The sequence below is a fragment of the Octodon degus genome, unplaced genomic scaffold (genome assembly GCF_000260255.1).
Source record: "Octodon degus isolate 3935 unplaced genomic scaffold, OctDeg1.0 scaffold00117, whole genome shotgun sequence".
Lineage (NCBI taxonomy): Eukaryota > Metazoa > Chordata > Mammalia > Rodentia > Octodontidae > Octodon > Octodon degus.
Window position 1 is genome coordinate 9,087,771 of NW_004524693.1, and position 23,584 is coordinate 9,111,354.

The 23,584-nt window shown below is 34.4% G+C and overlaps 1 protein-coding gene and 1 pseudogene across 2 annotated transcripts in view; both read left to right on the forward strand.

Moving 5' to 3' along the window:
* Ammecr1 (Alport syndrome, mental retardation, midface hypoplasia and elliptocytosis chromosomal region gene 1) overlaps positions 1-23,584 on the forward strand; it is a 130,398-nt gene that overhangs the window by 45,835 nt on the left and 60,979 nt on the right. The window lies entirely within an intron of this gene.
* Positions 4,348-5,327, forward strand: LOC105743335 (annotated as a pseudogene).

Sequence of the window (23,584 nt, forward strand, 5' to 3'; positions counted from 1 at the left end):
TAGCTTCCTCAGTATCTGGGATTTCACAGTGCAGTCTAGCAAATATGTATCCTTATACTTGCACAAAGCTGCTTCTATCCCAGCATTTTGATGATAGGATGTACTCTTTTGAAAAATAGCATAGTAGCCGGGGATATAGCTCAGTGGCACAAGTGCCTGCCTGGCAAGTGCAAGATCCTGAGTTAGCTTCCCAGTACAAAATTAGGCACCAGCATTTTATCACTTCAGTGTGGCCTTAGATTTGAAAACTGTTCCTGTGAGGTAATCATCTTCAGAGGCCTGCAAAAGCAGATTAAAGAGGATCAGTACCACTACTACCATTCATTGTTTATTGTATGTAAGACCTTGGGTAAAAATATTTGTTTAGTTCTAGCAGTCTGTGAAGTTGGTGCTATATCTTTCTCATAGATTAGGAAATGTGCTTAAAGGGGTTGAGTTGTTCAAGATCCCTTTCAGATAAAGTAATAGTTGTCATGCATTAGTCTCAGAATTGTGGATAATCTAATCAAGGATTCCAACCCTATAATGGAAGAAAACTTTTTACCTTTATATTCAACATTACTAGGAAAGATAAATTTCTATACTTTTGGCACATGAATTTTTATAAATCCTTATAAATTACCTGGAGGACCTTTAAAATCACAGATTGCTGGCTTCATATCCAGAGTTTCAGATTCACTAAGCCCAGTGTGGGGCCTGAGAGTTGTAATTTCCATGAAGTTTCCAGTGGCCCGGTAGCTGCTCGTCCAGAAACCACACTTACAGAATTGTTATATATTAATAATTTTTATTCAACAAATTTTTACTCAGTACCTATCATATTCTAGGCACTAAACTTTGGTCTACCTGGGAGAAACAGATGACTGAACTGCTTTTATTAGTACAGGTAAACATAGATTGCCATGGAAAATAACAGTTGTTGTTATTTTCTACTTCTGATGGATACAGAGAAGCTCTCTTGAGGAGGTGGTGTTATTCTGAGACCTAAAGAATGCATTAAAAGTTTTATCTTTGGCTTTTCTCAGTCCATCCTCTACTGCTGTCATTGGCAGAACTTGATAAATTTCATACTGATGTCTGGGTAATTCATTCCTTAGCACTTTCTGTGCCTATAGCCAAGCTTGATTGCATATGTTCTCTATGAGTTGTTCCCCTGTTTTCTACCTCTCTTGCTCATCTAATATAGATAGGGAAGTTCAGAAGAATTTGGAGAGTAGGCCACTTTTATTTTCTAGTTCCACCTGGGTCACATTCTTTGGTGTCTGATGGCTTAAGGAAAAAATATATATAAAGGAGTTAAGCTCATGAACCTGCCATTCATGGCTACCACCCTCGTCACATAAATGTGAGTGGAGTGTCCATGTAGGAATCCACACAAGTCCCTAGCCACCCTGAAATGGAATATATGCTTTTCAAAAGACTGACAGAACAATTAAGAAAACTAACCTTGCTTTGAGTTTTATTGACTAAAGCTGGAAAAATTCTAGATACTTTAATAAATTATTGTTTCCTTATAATGACATTTTCTTTTGATTTGTGAAAAATACAACCTTTGGGGCAATCATTTTTCTTACATTTCTATTCTTAAAATTTATTATTATAATCTTGATTGTCAAACCGTAATTGGGGTACAGTATGATGTTTTAATTATTTATACAATGTGGAATGATTAAATGAAGCTAGTTAATATATCTATCACCTGGTTTACCTATCAATTTTTTAGCATGGGATACTTGAAATTTACTTTTAGTTACTTGGAAGTACATAATACATTATTGGCTATGTAGTCACCCTATTGTACAATATATTTCAGAACCTGTTCTTCCTGTCTGATACTTTATATGCCTTGGTGAGGAAATAATCTGCATTCCTTCCCTCATCCCTTTTATTCACCTTCTTGTAAACATCATTGTTCTACTGTTTAATGAGTTCATAGATTTCACATATGAGTACAATCATACGGTATTTGTCATTCTATGGTTGGCTTATTTTACTTACAATAATGTTCTCCAGATTTATTCCTGTTGGAAATGACAGGATTACTACTACTAAGCATTTAAAGGCTGAATAGTATTCTATTGTGTATATGTACAACATTTTCTTTACTCATTCATCTCTTGATGGACACTTAGGTTTTTTCTATATCTTGGAAACATTCCATAATGTGAATAGTTCTTCAGTGAACACGAGAGTACAACTGTTCCTTTAACATAGCAAGGTCAGCTATTTTGGATATACATATCAAAGTGGGATTACTGGGTTGTATGGTAGGGTTTTTTTTTTTAATGCAGAAGGTTAAAAGCTAGGGCCTGAAGCATGCTAGGCAAGCACTGTGCCAGGTGTGATTTTACTTTTGCTTTTTTGAGGAATCTCCATATATTGTTTTCCATTATAGCTGTACTGTATATTACTTTTCCATCATAATTTTTTTAAAGTTTTTTTTAAGGTTTCTTTTTTGTGCAGGCTCTTACTGCACAACTCAGACTTATAGTGATTCTCTTGATTTCTGCCTCCCTAGTGCTAGGATTACAAGTGTGCACTACGACACCCAGACTCCATCGCCAGCTCAGCACGTGTGAGGGACGGGGCAGGCGCAGCATGTGGAGCCAGGGATCGAACCCTGACCCCTGTGCTTACCTAAACAAGTGCTTAGTCCACTGAGCTATACCACCGGCCCTTCCATCAACAATTTATAGGAATTGTTTTCTTTGCATCTAACAATTATTTTCCTTCTTTTTGATGCAAACCATTCTAACAGGTGTGAGGTAGTATCTTGTAGTTTTTAATAGATTTCTGTTGTGATTAATGATATGATTATTTATTCATGTACCTAAATGGCCATTTATATATTGTTTGAGAAGTGTCTGTTCAGGTCTTTTACCCATGATTAAATTGGATTATTTGTTTTCTTGTTATTTAGTTGTTTGAGTTTGTTACGTGTCTAGGATACTAAACTATCAGATGTAGTTTGGTTTTCTGTCACTCCATAGGTTGTGTACTCAATTTGCTAGTTTCCTTTGTTGTGTAGAAAATTTTTAGATAGATGCAATTACATTATTACTTTTGTTATGTGTTTTGGAGTCCTGTCCAAAAAATTATTTTCTAGACCAATGCCCTGGAACATTTCTCTAGTGTTTTATTTGAGTAGTTTTAGTTTAAGGTAAGGTCCTGTACTTAAAATATGTTTATTTTACTTAATCCATTCAGAATTGGGTTTGTGTGTGGTAAAGGGTCCAATATCATTCTTTTGCATGTGGATATTCAGGTTTCTTAAAATAATTTTAAAACGAAACATTTCCTAAAGAGGATATAATTTTCCCACTGTATGTTTTTGGAACCAAGAAAATTCAGTTGACCATAAATACATAGATTTGTCTGAATTTTCTGTCTTCTTCCATTGGTTGATGTGTCTTTATGTCAGTATCATGCTTTTTTTGATTATAGTCACTTTATAATATATTTGAAATTCAGGGCCATAATGCTTCCAGTTTTTCTCACAGTGGTTTTGGCTACTCAATTTTTTTATAATTTTATATAAATCTAAGTTTTTCCATTTCTATGAAAAATGATGTTGAAATTTTGTTGGAGTTTACATTAAATATGTAGATCACTTTGAACATGAGATATATTTCCATTTATTTATATTTTCTTCAGTTTCTTGTATCAGTGTTTTAGATTTTCATTGTACAGGTCCTTTATCACATTTATAAGATTTTTACTCATAAGTTTAGTATTTGCTTTTTAAAATTTATTTATTTATTTGGTACAGGGTCTCATCATGCACCTTGGACTCATGGTGATCCTTCTATGTCAGCCTGCCCAGTGCTGGGATTACAGACATGAGCCACCATGCCTGGTTTCAGTGGCCAGCACAGCATGGGGCGTCATGTTGTACCAAGGATCCAACTTGGGTCATTGTGCTTACCGGGCAGGTGCTTAGACCACTGAGCATTCTCCCCAGCTCAGTATCTGATTTTTTAGCTCTATTAAATGACAGTTTTCTTAATTTCTTTTCCAGATATTGCACTGTTAATATATGGACAATACTGATTAGTTTTGTATTCTATAGTTTTATTGAATTTATCAGTTTCAACTTTTTTGGTAGTCGTTAGGTTTTTCTGCATATGATATCATATACTGTATAGCATATATAAAAATAAAGTGTTTTCAGTTCTTCCTTTCCCATTAGAATACCCTTTCTTTCTTTTTGCAATGGCTTTTTCTGACTTCCACTAATATATTGAAAAAGAAAGTGGTAAGAATAGATATCCTTATCTTGTCTGCACTTAGAAGAAAGGCTTTCAATTTTTCTAAAAATTTGAACTGCCCATTCCTTTTGGTTCTAAGTCCAAGATGGCCAGTCTCAAGGATCAGCTGATTGTGAATCTCCTCAAGGAGGAACAGATGCCTCAGAATAAGATCATGGTTGTTGGGGTTGGTGCTGTTGGCATGGCCTGTGCCATCAGTATCTTAATGAAGGACTTGGCAGATGAACTTGCTCTTGTTGATGTCATGGAAGACAAATTGAAGGGAGAGGTGATGGATCTCCAACACACAGCCTTTTCCTTAGGACACCAAAAATTATCTCTGGCAAAGATTGTAATGTAACCACAAACTCCAGGCTGGTTATTATCACTGCTGGAGCACATCAGCAAGAGGGAGAGAGCCATCTTAATTTGGTGCAGTGTAATGTGAACATCTTCAAGTTCATCATTCCTAATGTTATAAAGTACAGTCCCAACTGCAAGTTGCTTGATGTGTCTAACCCAGTGGATATCTTGACGTATGTGGCTTGGAAGATAAGTGGCTTTCTTGAGGACTGAGCTACTGGGAGTGGTTGCAACCTGGATTCAGCCCGGTTCTGCTACCTGGTCATGCATCCACTTAGCTGCCATGGCTGGATCCTTGGGGGAGCTTGGGGATTCCAGCGTCCCTGTGTGTGGTTTGAATGTTGCTGGTGTTGCCCTGAAGAAACTGTACCCTGAGTTAGGAACTGATAGGGATCAGGAGCATTGGAAAGAGGTTCACAAACAGGTGGTTGACAGTGCTTATGAAGTGACCAAACTAAAAGGCTACACATCCTGGGCTATTGGACTGTTGGTGGCAGATTTGGCAGAAAGTATAATGAAAAACCTTATGAGGGTGCATCCCATTTCTGTCATGATTAAGGGGCTCTATGGAATCAAGGATGCTGTCTTCCTTAGTATCCCTGGGACAGAATTGGATCTCTGATACTGTGAAGGTGACCCTGACTCCTGAGGAAAGAGGTACGTTTGAAAAAGAGTATGGATACCCTGTGGTCAATCCAGAAGGAACTACAGTTTTAAAGTCTTCCTGTGTCACCACATCACTGTTTAGGCTACAGGAGGGTTTAGTTGGAGTTGTGCCAGTTTTCCTTTTTATCTGACATGTGATTGAAACAGCACTATTGAGATGGCCTGGGGAAAATGTCAGTTTCCGAAAGTTAGAAGTAGAAAAAGTTCACAAAACCCCCACAGCTCTGTCCTGATGCCAGATGGTGCTGCACTTGTAGTCCTGGTTAGTATGAGTAGCCCAGAATCTCTGAGACTCCTCACTGTGCAGGCTCTAGTTACTTTTCAAACAGTTATGTGTTACTCTGTTATACAGCTTCACCCACCCAGCCTTGTCTGACCTTTCCCTAGTTGGTCACAGCCTAGGATTCAGTGTACAAATCTAATACTGCATGTCTTGTGCTTAGCTATTTTAAAGGATTTTATTTAGTGTAATATATATATATATATATATATATATATATGTAGTGTACATTGCTGTATAATGTAAAAAGATCTACCTGTGAACAGTGTAACCCAATATCACCAACTACAATACCAAATAAACCTTGAACAGTGGCTACTGTTAAAAAAAAGAAAATGGTTTTAGCTTTGGTTTTGTTGTATTGATTTACATGTCATCTATACCTAATTTGTTGAGAATTTTTCTTATGGAATGGTATTAATATTTCTAAAATGCCTTTTTGTATCTGTTCAGGTGATCTTTTTCTGTTGTGCTGGGGCTTCAACCCAGGGCCTCACATATCTAAGCAAGTCCTGTCCTATTGAGCTAGCCTGTTCACAAGTTTTATTCTTATCTTATTGATGTGATATACCACATTTATTCATTTGAATATGTCAAAAATGTACTTGCATACAGGAAATATATCTCACTTGGTCCTAATAAATGATTCTTTTATTCATTCCTGAGTTTGGTCTGTTCATATTTTGTTTAGGGGTTTTGCATCTATGTTCATTAGAAATATTGGCCTATAATGTTTTTTCTTCTCATGTCTAGCTTGGTGTTGTTATTAAGGTAATGCTAGATTTGTAAATCAAAGAATTATTTCCTCTACTTTGATTTTTTGAACAGTTTGAAAAGAAATAATTCTTTAAACGTTAGGCAGAATTTAGCAATAGAGTTGTCTGGTCTTGGCTTTACTTTGTGGCAGACTTTGTATTACGTTTGAGTCTCCTTAATAGTCATCTGTTAGATTTTGTATTCCTTTATGGTCATTCTTTGGTAGGCTGTATATGTCTAAGAAGTTATCCATGTCTTTTAATTTGTTAGTATATAATTTTATAGTATTCTTATCATCCTTTGTATTTTGGTAGCTCCCATCATAATATCCTTTGAGTTCAGATCTTATTTATTTAAATAACCCTTCCTTTATCCATAGTCTAGCTAAGAGTTTGTCTGTTTTATCTTTTCAAGTAACTCTTCACTTAACTATTTTTTTTCTTTTTTTCTTTCTTGTAGACCTTCACACTGAGCTATATCCTTAGTCCTTTTATTGTATTTTATTTTCAGACAGTGTTATGCTAAGTGACCAATGCTTGGCTTGAATTTCACACCTCCTGTCTCTACTTCTAGAGCATTAGGATTACAGGCATACAGCTTTATTATTTTTTGAGTGTCAATTTCGTTACTGCCCTGATTTCTATCGTATCATTTTGCTGGTCTAAGTTTAAGCTTAGTTTGTTCTACTATCACTGTGGTATAACATTAGGTTACTTGTGATCTTTGCTCTTTTTTGGTGTAGATATTTATTGCTATTTATTTCCCTCTTAGGACTGCTTTGGATGTGTCCCATAATGTGTTTCCATTTCCCTTTGTCCTAAGGCATTTTTTTATTTCCTTTTTTATTTTTTCTGTGACACACTGGTTGTTTAATTTCTACATATTTATATATTTTTCAACACACACCAGACCTGTGAGAAATAAGTTTATTTTATTTATAAGATCCCCAGTTTTGATATTTTATTGTAACAATTTCAGTGACTGAGATACCAGATACTTCTTTCGATATTCCAGGCAGAGCATTTTATTTGGCCTACAAATAATTTTTTGGATACCAGACTTCCTTAGTTGCTTATCCAAACCAGAGAATGGGGAAAGCTAGAAACAAAATTTTCTGTTTTGCAAAGCTCTCTTGCATTTACTTGGAATGTGTTTTGAATGATCATCCATTATATGGTTTTGTTTTGTATTCTTTGGCGGAACCGGGGATTGAACTCAGGTCCTTGCACTTGCCAGGCAAGTGCTTATTCTACTGAGCCATCTCCCCAGCCCCTCCTTTATTGTCTTTGAATGGATGGTGGAGTTGCATGTTACACCTGTGATTTCTGATACTTCTCCTATTTCTGCCCCATCCCAGCACTGTTATCCTACTAATTCATAGTGGTTTGAACTTTGAAGTTGTGGTACATGAGTTATCTAATAACTAGATTTCTAAGGAAAAAATATTTCCCCGAATTTTATCCCTGAGATGTTTATCTCCCAAATGATCACTCTAACCTGTGTAACTTTTAAATTCTAATTAGGGGCCAGAGAATGCTCTTTAGGTTGTTGATGTAAACTCTGTGTGCCACAGTTTGACTTACATTAAATGTATAAAAACAGTATTTCTTGAGTATAAACCTACAACAAAACTTTTTCATGTGAAAGATTCCCAGTAGATCTTTTAGATTAAATTGTTTCATTTTTTTCACTCAACAAATACATTTTAGCCTTTGTTATATACCATGACTAAAAATACTGCTGCACAAAAGACAAACTGTCCTCTTGGAGCTTACTGTCTAGTGGGTATACAATAAACAAGTAAGTAATGATAAAAACTATGAAAAAAGACATGTACATTTGTTTTTAAATTAATGAGATTACTAAGCTGTGATAGCTGTAAGTGACCATTTTCAGACCCTTTTAAAAAGTTACTGGGAAAACAGCTTTAGAAGAGGATATTGTCTCTGACCACCTTCTGCAATTCCTACTTTGTTTTTCTTTATTTGGGGTAAGACTTCACTTTCTTTTATGGTTTGTAGCAACCTTGGTTGAGTTATAATGTTAAAGGCATGGCCAAACAAAGACATAGTACAGACAAAGACCATTAAGAATAAAATACTTTTGGAGAATGTCTCACAAAAAATACTTTCAGAGTTGTGTTTATCTTTTACTCTTTCAAATGTAATGTTTTGCCTCATAATGTATTACACCAAGAACATTGAAAATAGGTATAGTTTAAAATGTCAATTGGACTGTGCAGTGTTCAGAAGAACACAGTATGAAAAGCAGCCTCTTCAGAGCCTTGTAGTTTTATGACAAAACTGAAGAGTCAGTTCTTTCCTGACATAAGTGTTTTAAAAGTTTTAAAGAACAGGGAGTCTGCAAGTTGGACAAAAGCCATTCTTACCATGAGGCAAATATATTTGAGTTTAATTTTTAAACTGTAACTGCCGTTTGACCTTAAATTAAGACAGACTGTTTCTATTGTGGTGTTTTATTGATTTAATAAGGAGAACATTTACAGCAGCTGCCACCAATTAAAATGATTCATAAGCTGGTGATATATAAATATTCTTTAAATTTTAATTCATTGAAGTTGATCTCTTTTGTAGCAGTGTCTTTTTAGAAAGGAGTTTGGTAAAATGCATCAAGAGTCTTAAAAGTTTTTGAGAGCTGGCCTGATAGCTCAGTGGACTAAAGAACCTGCTTAGGCAGAGCGCAGAAGCCAGGGTTAGACCCCTAGTCTGCTGTGCCAGCCATACCGGCGGGCTGCGTGCAAGATTGAGACTGGGCATAGTGGCACATGCCTGTAATCCTAGCACTTGGAAGACTGTGAACAGGAGAATCATTATGAGTATGATCTATGTAGTAAGACCCTGTAGACACTGTAGACCCTGCCCTAAGTACTGAAAAAACTTTTTTGAGATACTTTGATCAAGTAATTCTGTTTCTTGAAAAGCTATCCATAGAAAATGAAAGCCAAGAGTGATGGTACACACCTGCAATCCCAGCACTCAGGAGCGTGAATCAGGAATAATACCACAAGTTTGAGGCCACCTTCAGCTACATAGCGAGTTCAAGGCCAGCCTGGACTATATGTTGAGACCCTGTCTCAAACAAACAAACAAACAAACAAACAAACCCCAAAATCCAAAAAACCAACAACAAATAAAATAAATCTGACATCTGCATAAACTTTAATGCACAGAAATATTTTCGCCTGCTTAACAAGGAGATGGTTATTTAAATTTGGTATGTCTCATGTGATGAAATATCATGTGGCCATAAAAGTATTTATGAAGAATATTAACCAAATAGAAAACTTTTGCAGTTCAGCTGAAAAATTACAAAACCATACAATGGGAGGTTAACCATGTGAAAATATTTCCTTACAAAAAGACTCAGGAAACAGTAAATTTTCATTTTCTTTAGACAGTGAGATTAACTATGATTTTTCGTTTTAAGTTTTCTGTGTTACCAACATTTTTATAATGGACATGCATTGGAGTTTTTGTGAATAAAAATGTTATGTGTTTTGATTGTCTACTTCAATAAATTGCTTTTTAAAATAACCAATCAGTTCATATTTTATGTCTTTATTTTCCAGATTTTCATTTTTAGAGTATTCTTTCTAGTAAACATTTGCTTTTAATCTTCCAATGTTAAATTATTATATGTTGCAGTGCCAATAGCTTTATCTATGTTGGGTTTAATTTCTAGGCATTCCTCTTTAATGCCAATAATTCAGTTCTACATTGGAATAATATTGTTCAGGTAGTTTTTATCAAACAATGTACATATTCTTTGTATGTGACAAAGAGTTGGCACTGGATCTCCAATGTCTGGGACAAGATTTGGCTCCACCACTTACTTAATGGCTAGGTGACTACTGATGAATTCACTATTCTGATTCTCAGTTGCCCTATCTTTAAAATGGGGGATGGTAATACCATCTATTTCATAGGGTTTTTGTGATTATGTCAGAGATATTACATCTAAATGCTTTTTTTAAAGCTAAGTACATAGTATTCAATGAACAACTACTTTTAGTCTATATATTGATACATATATACATAAAAGATACATATCATTATGTTCATGTGAAAAATGCTCATTTATGACTTTATTTTTATACAATTACAATTTTAAAATTAACATTTTTATTTTATTCTGAATTAGTTTCCCATTTATAATTTATTGTTATGTATTTCAAAAAATAGCCATATTTTAGCAATAGAAATCTTGCTGCTTTGTTTTGTAATTACATTTTTCTTTCCCGTGTTTAGATCTGTCGACTATTCATGTGGGCTGGGTAGATTAAAGGTTGCTTCTTTCTAGGTATAAAAGATCTTGTATTTAATACAAGTAGTTGATGTTTTCATTACCAGTTTTTCTCGTCTACTGTACACCTTATTCATTAAAGTTTCACTTTAGTAGAAGAGAGGGTTGAGCAGGTATCAGTGTACCCCCGCCCCAATAATAAAACTACACTTCGTATCTTTTAAAACTCTATAATCCAGATTTCTCTAATTCAGACTCACTTTCTCTGGTAGACTTGGCATTAATAAACAGGTACCTTTTATTAAATCAGTTGTTGGGTTAGACACTTATATGCATCACAAAATTTTGCAGTTCAATATGAGCACTATTTTAAATAAGTCATTTGGCTATTTTGCAATGCAGTCTGTGTTACACCATTGCAAAAGTGTTCTTATAGAAACTTGAATCTAATTCATGGACTATTTACAGTACTTTTTCAGTGCTTAGTGTCATTGCACTAAAGAAGTGGTACTTCTGTTAGATACTTTTATTGGCAAAATAGGAAGGACACTAATAAGTTTAAAAGCATGAAACTGGTCCCACCCATTCTTCAAACACAAAGACTTTTCATCTAGATATATTTAAATGAGATATATATATATATATATATATATATCTCTGCATATTTAGCTGAAAATTTGGTTAATATTTAATGCCAAGAAAAGGTAAGAGGTAGTCTAGCTATATAGGAATCTTGGGTTGAGCATGAGGTTCCATATGTATATTTCTGACATATATGTAGAATGACATATAGGCCTAGTTCAAAATAAAATACTTTTATATGTGGGATTTATCTAAAAAATCAAGGAATTTTTTGTTGGTTTTAAATAAGATGTCTGAGCAGAACTCTAGGGGCAAATTAGCTTGCATACACAAACATGTTTATAGTTCGAGTGGCAAAGTATGCTGTATTTTTGTATTGATGTTACAAAAGCTGAGTAATTACAATTATTTCTAGACCATATAAACTACCTTTGGCTAATTTGTAATTTACCATGTATCCTAGCAATTGGAGGCTTTAAAAAGTACACTATTTAAATATACATAGGAAGTTGTACTAGTGCTTGTAGGTAGTGCTCCTATGTTAGTTTCTTATCTTCTGAGAGAGTTTGGCCTCTTTGTTTAGGTCTGTTTCATTTGTTTACAACGTTACAGCTTTGAAGTAGGCAGTTATGTAGGACTAAAAAAGAGAAGAATAAATTAAGGTAGCTTTTATAAGTAAGCAGTTACCCTCATTCTACCACCTTATTGTCTTGTTTTCTCAGGTAGTATGCATTCACAGAGTTTTATTTTCTCTCCTAGGGTCTGGACTGGCTTGATCATTGTTATCCTAAATTTCTGTGGAAATTTACTTTGTTCTTTGTCTCCCAGATTAGAAACCAACTCAGATTATTTTCTAAGTACTACACTATGATAATGTTGCCTGGTATGTATGCAATTTCATTGAAATTGTATACATAATAACTTAATGTTACATATCACATTTTCTGTTCCATTATTAAGGACTTTCTTATCTGGTATCCTTAATGTGGGGTTCCTGTCTTTAGATGATTGCTCTTCTATAGATATTGTATTGTTATTGCAAGATTTATACTAGCGAGACTGTGATAAAGGCAGTGTTGTCAAGGACAAAAGTGAGGTAAATAGCTATGGTGTAAGATTGTTCAAATCATAGTTAAAAAATAGCGCTTTAAAAATAGTACTAAGAAAACATATTGGCCATAATTCGTGATCATTATGAGCTTCCTCAAGAATTTTTAGGTGCTAAAAGGTTGTCAGATTGCACTTATGTTTTTAAGTCGTGGAGGGAGAATAAAAGGACTGAGCTATTTTTGGCATGGACTTGAAGTAAATATCTATGTGACTGTTAACTGACACTTTTGTCAAGTTAAGTTTCTACCTGACTGCTTTGATTTTTTAAAAATTTCATTACTGTGGATGTTAAGAGTTCTCTATATGAAATTTTTTAAGAGTGACATCTCTGACCTTTGGGTTTGAGCAGTACATTTCCCCTGGAATTGGTTGAGTCACTTCATATTCTTCTAAGAGTTCACCACCTGTCAAAGCTGAAGAGATCTGTCTCTTGTCTTTTGCTTCCTGAACCATTTCCCTGCTGGCAGTAGTCTCCTATTATTTGTGGCAGGTTTTTCAACATTTAAGATGTGGAACCAACCACAGAGTTTGACCCTTAAAACGACTCTTCATAAAAGGCTTTGAAGCTTCCACTTCAACCTATAAAACAGTAACTGGTATAAGAACTGGTCTCTTTCCAATACTCATTTGCTGTAACAGGTAGAAATTGGCCAAAACACATGAAACAGCTATTTTCTTGCTTTGAGTAACAGGCAGCACTGGCCTGTAATCTCTGAGAGAAAAAAAATGAAGTGATCTCTATGATCATCCTTGTTTTTTTTGCCTCCTGATAGTTTCTAGATGACAATATTGTTGAGAGGGACCCAAGCAGAGCCTTCTGTCTTACTGAACTGATGAACCATAGACATCAGAATTCAGGAAGGCCTAGGTGGCAGACATTTTTGGAGATAGATACTAGTAGAAACAGCTCCAGAAATCTGCATAGATGTTTCTCTGATCTTTGCCTAAATATGAGTGAATCTGTGCATGTATCAAACTGTGCCAATGGGTTAAAAAAAAACCCAAAAACAACAACAACAACAAAAAAAAAACTCGAAAACTTTCTTGGGATCTGTAAATTTACTTTGATTTTTCCTTTTGAATGAATATGATCTGTGCATTGTCAATCCACAAGCTAACAAAGGGTTAGCAGAGATTAGATCTTTTATCACAAGAGTTGAGAGACCTTTTATGCTTCAGATAATTGACTTTTGTATACTTTTTCATTTACGCATTTAGTACAGAGTCTCACTACACAGCTCGGACTCGTAGTGATCCTCTTGTTTTCACCCTCCCCAGTGCTGGGATTACAGGCATGCACCACCATGCCTGGCCTCAGTTGCTGGCTCAGCAAGCTGCAGGGGTGGGCCCTGGAGCATGGCTGGCATGGCATGTGGGACCAGGGATGGAACCATGGTCCCTGCTCTTGCCAAAGCAGGTGCTTAGTCTGCTGAGCTATCTCGCTGGCCCTAAGAGACCTTTTTGAAAACCCAGAATATACAATAGAGGTCCTAGATGTTTACCTTTCTAGTAAGTAGGGCTAGTGAAGGCTACTCTAAACCTACCCTAATAAAACTTAAAACCTTGTAACATAATTATCTATAAATAATTTAACTTCAGGACAACCCCAGTATTCTTTTAAGGAAGGCAGCCAAATTTCAGACATGCAACAAAGTAATTATTATAAGTTCTGGCATCCAAAACTTACTAGATATTCTTAGAAACAATAAAATTTGACCAGTAACTAAGAGGAAGCCAGTCAGTAGAAACAGAATCACAAATAAGGATTATATAATTAGTGTACAAAGACCTTAAAGTTGCTATGAAACTATGTTGAAATTACAAGTCAGTGGATTTTAATATGTGACATTACAAATACTCAGTCTGAAACATGGAAAAAAAATGGAAAGAAAAAAGGTCTCAGTAGCACTATGAGAGAATATCAAGCAGACTTACATACATGTAATTGGAGTCTCACAAGGAAAGGAGAAAGAAATAGGAGAAAATATAGTGAAAATAAGACTAGAAGTTTTCCAACTTATGATGAAAATTATAAACCCATATTATCCAGCAGTTTAATATACCCAACACAGGGTAACTAGAAAGAAAAACCACACCAAGAGAATTATGATCAAATTATTGAAAGTCAATGATAAAGCATTTGAAATGGTGTTAAAGGGGAAAAGTGACACTAAATATGAAAGATTCATGCACTTCTCATCAGAAATATTGAAGTCCTAAATCAATGGAATGACCTCTTTAAAAATGTTAAAAAATAAAAACAAAATTATGCTTACTTGAAATTCTATAGCCAATGAAACTGTCTTTTAAAAAATGAAGGCCACAGAGAACAAAATATGTTTTCTCAGACAGAAACTTAAGATTGTCAGAAGCATTAACAAATATTATGAGCTAAGAGAAATATTAAGGGCAGCTCTTCAGACTGAAGGAAAATGATACCAGATGCAAACTTGGATCTCTGCAAAGTAATAAAGAGTGCCAGTATGGGGGTAAATGTAAAAAAAAAAAAAAACCTTTAATTTGAAAAATTCTTTAAAATTTAGCTCATTGCTTAAGGCAAAATTAATAATCTGTCATAGGTTATATAAGGTTTGTAGAAGTAATAATTATGGAGTCCCAAGGGGTAGGAGTAAAAAGGAAGGATATTGTTAAAGTCCTTACATTCTATGAGGCATATCACAAAATAGATTGTGGTAAGTTAAAGATGTGACTTCATATAACCTAAAACAATCACAAAAAAGGCACTCTAAGCTGATAATGGTGACAAAATCTAATAAATCTAATCATTTCAAAGAAGACAAGAGAAGTGGAAAACAGTGCAAGACAAAATTAATCATATCAAATGCAAGAGCTAACTTCATACCATAGTAAAGAAACTGGTTTTAAGGATAGAAACAGATAGTAGGTTAAAGGTAAAAAAGTGGAGGAAAATAAAGAAGCACTAATCATAAAGAGGCAACAGTATCTGTTAATCTGAGATGAGTTAGACTTCAGGACAAGCAGTATTATCAATAATAAGGAGAGCAATTTCATAATGATAAAGTAATGTATTAAGAAGGCAACAATAGCACCTCAAAATACATGAAAAAAGATAGTACCTAGGAAAGGATAAATATACCAAAAGATAGTATCTAGGAATGGATATATATACCAAACCAAGAATGGACAAATAATTGAATATTAACACTTCTTTTTTTTCCTCAGAACCAGGAATTGAACTCGGGTCCCTGTGCTTGTCAGGGAAGCACTTATTTCACTGAGCCATCTACCCACCCCCTAATGCTTGTTTTCAATAAACCTTAATTTTTTTCTTGTCTTTTTTTACTGATTACAAAAGTTTATTTTATTTTATTTGTTTTTTGAGGTACCAGGGATTGAACTCAGGACCTTGCACTTGCCAGGCAAGTGCTTATTCTACTGAGCAGTCTCCCTAGCCCTAAAAGTTTAGTTTAAAGAAGTATAATAACAATTGATAAGACATTAGAAACAGTTAATCTGAGTAACAGATTTGATGATAAAAATAGGTAATATAACAACAATTGTTAATTTGCTATTCTTGTTTTGAAAAATCTGTAGCATGTATTGTTGTAACCTTGCTTCTGTCCTTGTTTCTGCTATTTGCTTTTGCTTTTGTTTTTACTCTTTAAAACAAAATAAATAAAAAATATAGCAAATCACAGTTAGAACAACTATACAAAAACACCAGTAAGGAGATAGAAAACCTGATGAGCGCCACTAACCAACTGAACCTACTTGCCATTTATAAACCACTACACCTAATGCTATTGGAATAGCTGTTCTTTTCAAATTCATATGTTGTATTGACTAAGATTGACAAATCTGGGCCATAAAATAAGTGTTCAATATATTTAGAAGGATTTAAAAAATAAAAGTATGTTTTCTAAGCAAAATAGAATTAAGTTGGAAATAATGAAAGGTACCCCAAAAATTTCCAAATATTAGGAAATTATACAGTATACTCCTAAATAAAGTGTTTGAGAAAACAGAAATGATAGGAGGATTTAGGCAATAATTTTTATAAATGATAAAGAAGACACAACATGAGAAAGTCTATGAAATGCATCATATTAACCCAGTGTTTGGGAGTGAAATTTATAGGTTTAAAAGAATCAGAATGCCATTACAGTACAAGTTCTCATATGTCTTGAGTCTTAATTAACCTTGGAAAGCTAGGGCCAAAATAGTGTCCCAAATTTTCTGATCAAGGAGATTATGGGGCCAAACAGGAAAGTGATCGATGATGTAGAGTGTGCCTAAGGAGAATCACATGAGAGAAAACATTCTCTCAGGCTTTCACAGAGAGCACATTGGCCAAGCAATGGCCGTGACTCATCCACATGGCTGACACTGACAAAGGTTCTACAATCTGAGGTACAGGATCTCAGGATAAATCCTGAGGGGATTTCACTGACCTTATCAGACCCAAAAGCTACAACTCTTGTTGCATAGGTCCTGCTTTACCTTGGTCTTAACCATCCAGTAGAAAAGTATAAAAAAGAAATATAAGAAGTAAAGTCATGCTGTCATTTTGAGCTGTAGGGGACTCAGGTCAACAATTTCTGACACTGCCAGTGAAGCGGAAGAGCCAATACTATCATGGGCTACTGGACTCTTTTAGAATATTTTGCTGAGTTTACATACCTATAATATGCAAATAATGGAACTTAACAAGAAAAGGGGATACAGATGAATGTCCATTTTGTATCTGTGTATTCAAGTGGTTAGGATAGATATGTAGTTACATTCTCTTAATGAATAGAGGGATTTGTTCTAATGGTGTTTGTAAATAGGATATCATGTCCACATCTTGTACAGCAATTAGCCACTAGGAAGAATGTATGCAATGTGTTAGTTATTGAAACTGTCCTACCAATTTGTTTTGAATCTGTCTCATTGCTATTTGTTTCTCAATAAAATTATGGAAAAAAAATTTTTAAAAAGGAGCAGAATGCAAAGTAAATAAGCTTCCACTTAAAGAAGAAAAAGCAGATTACTCTCAGTATGAGTAAGACAAATATTATCTATAGGGTCATAGAAATCAATGAAATAGAAAATAGTGAAGAAAACTTGATAAACATATAGCTAGGCTGATAAAAACAGCAACAAAAAATAAGTTGACACAAATTACTCATTCCTGGAAGGCAATAATAGATATTACAGATCCTATAATCATTTAAAAAGACAGGACAATTTTCTGAATGACTTTATGCCAATAAATTCTGCAATTTAGATGAAATGAAAAAATTCCTCAAAACACAATTTATATAAATTGACTTAAGAAGAACTAGAGATCTTAACAGTTTTATGTCTATTAAAAATGAGATAATTAACACTCTACAATTAAAACTGTATCCTCCAATAAATTCAGGGATGAATATTAAGGTACAAATAGGCCAAATATATAGAAAATAGAGGAGAATAGAATTCTTCCTAACTTATTCCATGAGGCTGGTAAATTTGAAATCATACTCCATTGGTATGAATTTGAAATGTAGAGCATCTATAGAAAATAGTATGGAATTTCCTCAAATTTTAAATTGTTGTATGATCCAACAATTCCTCTCCAGATGAATTGAAATCAGGATCTTGGAGAGGTTTTCCAAACCAGTGTTCATTGTATCATTACTGACATAACATGGAAATAATACATGTCCATCAACAGATGAATGAAAATAAAAAGGATATTACTGAGCCTTTAAAAAGAAGAAAATTCTACTATTTGCTATAATGTGGAGAAACCTGTAGGACATTATGCTAAATGAAATAAGCCAGTCACAGAGTAACAAATACTGCATGATTCTACTTATATGAGACAACTGTAGTAGTTGATCTAAAAGAAGATGAAAATACAATTGTCAGTATGTGGCTTGCAGGAGTGGAGTGTGGGGAATTCTTCACTGGACATAAAATTAAAGTTATTTTTTATTTTTAATTTTTTTTAAATTAAAGTTATGATAAGAGAATATGTTGTAAAGATATATACAGCAAAGTGCCTGTTGTTAACAATATGGTATCATGTACCTCTGGTGTCATGCCTATGTCATGTTTAGTGTTCCACAAAGCAAGCCATAAACAGAGTGACAAAAGGAGAGACACGTCTTGTAAGAACTATTGAATATGTTTAGTACCTTGATTGTGGTGATAATATCATAGTTGGTAATATAGTTGCTTGCATGTATCTAAACCTATCAAATTGTACACATTAAATATGTGCATTTCAATATATATCAATTATACCTCAATAAAATTCCTAAAATAACATTAGCACAGATATTACTGCAATGCCTTCATTTATAATAGCTCCAAACTGAAAATAAGCCCCATATTCATAAACAGTTTAGCAGATAAAAATTTGTGATATATTTATTCAGTGGAATAAAAACAATAAAAAGGATCACACAAATGAAAAAAGACTAAAAGACTGCATAATAAGTAGTTCCATTCATATCAGAGTCTCCAGAAAGCAAAACTATAGTTACAAAAAGCATACAAGTCTCTACCAAGTCCAAGACTGGGGTGAGGAGATGGATTGGAAAAATGAAAGAGGTAACTTTGTGGGAAAAATGAAAGAGGTAATTCTTTGATTGTGCTTTGGGTTACATGTATATGTACATTTGTCAAAATGCATCAAATACACTTAGAAATGGATGCTTTTTATTGTACCAAATTATAGTTTGAGAAAGTTGATTTTTAAGAAACAGTTTGGAGTTAACTGTGTTACCTCCATTTTTAAAAATTTTGTCTGGGGTAGTGCTTGCCTATTATGAAAAAGGCCCTGGGATTTGGTCTCTAGCACCACACACAGAGAAATCTTCAACATCTTGGATATTTCATAAGCGTGGTTTTGTAATGTTAGCTCTTTTCTGAAAGGTAAAAGAAAAAGGAGAGGAAAATCTAAAGGCAATGTAAATAACCCTGATGCAAAAGATAAGTCTTACTTTGTCCCTACATCCTGCTTTTCTTCTTCCCTTAAAATGAGAAAGGCTTGCTGAATTACTGCTACAAAGCTGAGTCTTTCTCCTTTCTTCCATGGAAGCAAGCAGTCCAACCCAACCTTAAAATCCAGAACCACCCTTCTAAATCTCGAAAACATGTAAACAACAAATATGGCACAGTTTCATTTCAGTTTAACTCTTGCCAGGCTGTCAGATAATGTTGTATCTCCTTGGAATAGGAAACGTGATAAAAATGTATAATAAAGAGCTAAGTAGGGCCAGCCACGTAGCTCAGCAGATTAAAGTGTTTGCTTAGGCAGAGCGCAGCAGCCAGGGTGCGATCCCGGGTGTGCTGTGCCCGCCCCGCCCCTGGGGCACTCTGATACAGCAGTTGAGAGTGGGTGTAGTGTCCTGCACCTGTAATCTTAGCACTTGGGAGGCTGAAAAAAGGAGAATCACTGCAAGTCTGATCTATGTAGTGAGACCTTTTACACCCTGTACTAAATACATTAAAACAAATTAAAAAGAAGCTAAGTGATTTTCTAGCTCTTATGTTGGTGATGAAATATTTGTTTTCTATCTATCTTTGCTAATTTTCTGGGTTCTTGAGAAAGATCATTAGTCATTGGCTGAGGTAGTGAGATATAGATATTTAAAAAGAATAAGTTAATAAAACCCTTGATTACTTTCATTGTTTTGTTAGGTGTTATAAGTTCCCCAACAACCATGCATACTCGGGCAAATGGAAATACCAAAAGAAAATCCCATAGTAGTAATTAACAACAGGAAAAGACTTAACTGTATCAACCAGTCAAAACTTTGAACCTATTTCCATTTTTCTTAGTTTTGCTTACTTTGCATTTAGAAATCTTAAGACTTAAATAGTCCTGCTTTTGCTAATCTTTTCCATTAAAATAACTAATTCATTTTACAGCAGAGATTGAGTCTCAAGTCTTAAAACTGTTTGAACAAATGGTTTCACAATAGGAATTCAAATAAACATTATTTCATTTTAGATATGTATAGCAATTTGTCACTTAAAAATTGTAAGTTAGATTTAAAATAGACTGGGCATGGTAGTGCACGCCTGTAATCCCAGCTCTTGAGAGGCTGTAAACAGGCGGATCACTACTAGTCTGACATAGTAGTGAGACCCTGAACACCCTGTAGACCTTCCCCAAAATACAATAAATAAAAAAAATTAAAAAACGAGTCTGATCTGTGTAGTGAGCCCCTGTAGACCCTGTACTATATATTTTTTTTTAAATAATAGACATTCCTGGTATATCCCCATTATTAGAAAAAAACAACTATTTCATATTATTAAATACAATACCTAAATACATTATAACATATTATAAATTAATAAAATAAAAATACAAAAATAATAGTCATTCCAGTCTAGATGACTTAATCTAACTTGGGGTTCTAAAAAATAAACCAAAATAATTAGACGATCTCACCATATCATATCTGAGATTGGATTTTTTAAAACTTTACTGAAACTTTTTGATTTAGTCTTGCTGAAGAGGAAGGAATTGGTTCTTTCAGTTAAGAATTGGCAGGATCATGCTAATCCTCCTAAGTATGCCTATGATTTGGATGATTGTATGCCTGTGATTTGGGTGGTTATATGCCAGTGATGATTGCCCTTGATTTAATATTCAGCTTTCTCAATCATGGTAGATTTCTTTGTCTCCTCCTGGCATTGACTAGTTAAGTCATAAAAATGGGGATAAAGTAGAATATAATAATCCTACCTACAGATATTGTTGTCTTGTATACTAGTCTATGCTGCTTTAGCAGTCTCCTTAGTTTCTTGGTGTCTGGGATAGATATAAACTATTTACAAAAGTTGGAGGGAAAAGTGTATACAAAGTTACAATGGGTAGCTAGTGGATTTACTTCATCGATAATAGAAGTTTGGTACATATGAGAGAATATAAAATACATCTGAACCTTACCTTTTTTACTGTGATTTCCCACAATTAACCCCCTCCTACAGTCTTTGTTATTAACTTTGAATTCCAAATTATTTGGGATAGTTAAGCTTTATTCATTCTATAATATGATCACTTAATCAAATAATCAGATCCCATATCTCATTGAGTAGCTGTTAACCCATGGTAAGTGGAAATTTTGAATTGGAGGGCATTGTTAAATAATACATAGAAGACCAGGATTTGATGAAGGATGGCTAGACAACAGGATAAAATAAAGTGAGAAGGCTGAGATGGAGTCAGAAGGGGTGTTGGCAAGCCATCAGAAAGTAAAGTTATAGGCTTGTAATGGGAATGATATACAAGTTTGTAAGTTGGGGCTAGTATTTCTACACTGGTTCAGCATTTATAGTGTATCTTGGTTGGTCAGTCTGTCTGTCCCTCTCCATGTCTCTCTCCCCCGCTTTTTCTCTCCTTCCCTCTCCTCCTTTCTTTCTTCTCTCCTTATCCTTGCTGACATTATGGGAACTGTATACTATTCATAGACTTTACCTATTCTCTAGTCTTGTTTTTTGGAAGACAGACTTACAATTTTTATCTTGTAGGAGGAAAAATCTGTATTAAATTAGTAAAATTTGTAGAAACTGGCAGGTTCTAACACTAACAGAGTTGGTGGCTGCATTTATTCTTCTCAGATCTCTTTTTAAAATCACTTGTAAGGTAGAAAAGCAAAAGATCCCTTCCTAAAGGCTCTTTCAAGCAGATGACTTTGTTATACATGTTGCAATAAAAACTTTAAGCTATGTATTAAGGTTTTATGAAGCTTTTATTATAGACTAAATATTGACTCCCCTCCCCTATTTGTATGTTCACTTGCTAACACCCAAAGTGACTATATTTGGAGATAGAGCTTTTGTGGAAATAACTAAGGGTAAATGCACCCATCGAGATGGTTCACTGATCTGATAAGATCAGTGTCCTTATAAGAAGCAACAGAATTGATTCTTCCCCACACAATCACAGAAAAGGCCATGTGAATGCCAAGTGACTTTTTAGAAGCCAGGAAGGGGACAGTGTCATTATCTTAGTCATAACATTGATCCTAGACTTTGTAACCTGCAGAAGTATTAGAACATACTCTTTTGCTCTTCACATCATCCAATCTACAGTATTTTGTTATGGCAGACTGGGCTGACTAATGCAAACCGTAGTATGTTTATACCAGGCAGATTTTTAATAAATTTAACTTGCAGTTTATATGTTTAGAAATGAAATACTTACTTTCTGTTTTTAGAAATAGGGAGTAAAAGTTTTTACTTGGTGGTAGAAAATATCATTGCTTCTGGAGAATTCTAATAAATTTAGTTGGATGTTATGAGTCATATATTTGGATGTTTGAAATAGGTTACAAAAGAATCCCAGTACATTTGAGAAGCACTTTTTATTGATGGAAGAAAAACAGAATAAAGCTGCAGGGCCTTTTCCTGTGTCTACTTTCAAAATAAATAACCTTGTTGAGTACCTCTGTTATAATAAATTATTATATTGGTAGGGATTGATATTATTTTGTCAGTGTAACTACCTATAAATCTCATTCTACGGAACAGCAAATTGCCAGAGTCAGCTTTCAAAATGCTCTAAAATGATATATTTTTTTTACTTCCAGTTTTGCCTTAGTATGGCAGGAGAAATAGCATTTAAGGTATAATGTTTAAATTAAATATTCCTTTTTCATTGTCTTGTCTAACTGTACCCTTCTCCCACAAATATATTTCTCATTTGTTTTGGCTTATATTATTAGAAGAAGAATATCAGAAGAGAGGCATGGATTTACATTGCTTTTTTCTTTGAACTTTTGCTGATTCCGTTCAACTACATTTCTCACTAAGTGATTGTTTACCTGACAGAATTGGCTGCCAGTTGGCAGAGGCAGAGAGGATTCACCTACATTAGGAGGTTACTTCCTCTTTTTGTCTGTCTACAGACTTGGAAAAGTGGAGATTATTTTCCTCCAAATGTTTCCTACCAAAATTGTAAACGATGTTCTAAAATAGGATGATTTGTTAAAAAGCTAGATCTGGTAACCCTCAAACATCTCCATTAATACTTCATCTCTATCTCGTTCATTCACGTGTGTGTGCGTGTGTGTTTGAGACAAGGTGTCTCACTATGTATTTCAGGTTGGCTTTGAAGTCACTATGTAGCCCAGGCTGTCCTGGAATTCGTGGCAGACCCATAACCTCCTCTCACTTTGAGCCAATTCTGCTTGTAGTATTTTTTTACATATGTAGGTGGCTTCAAAACACACGACAAAAGCACTTTGTAGAAACAGTTAATCTTTATCTTCTGTGAACTATTTTTTAAAAATTTTCTTGTCATTGAATAGCTCTCAATAGACTCAAAACCCACTTTTCTACTTTG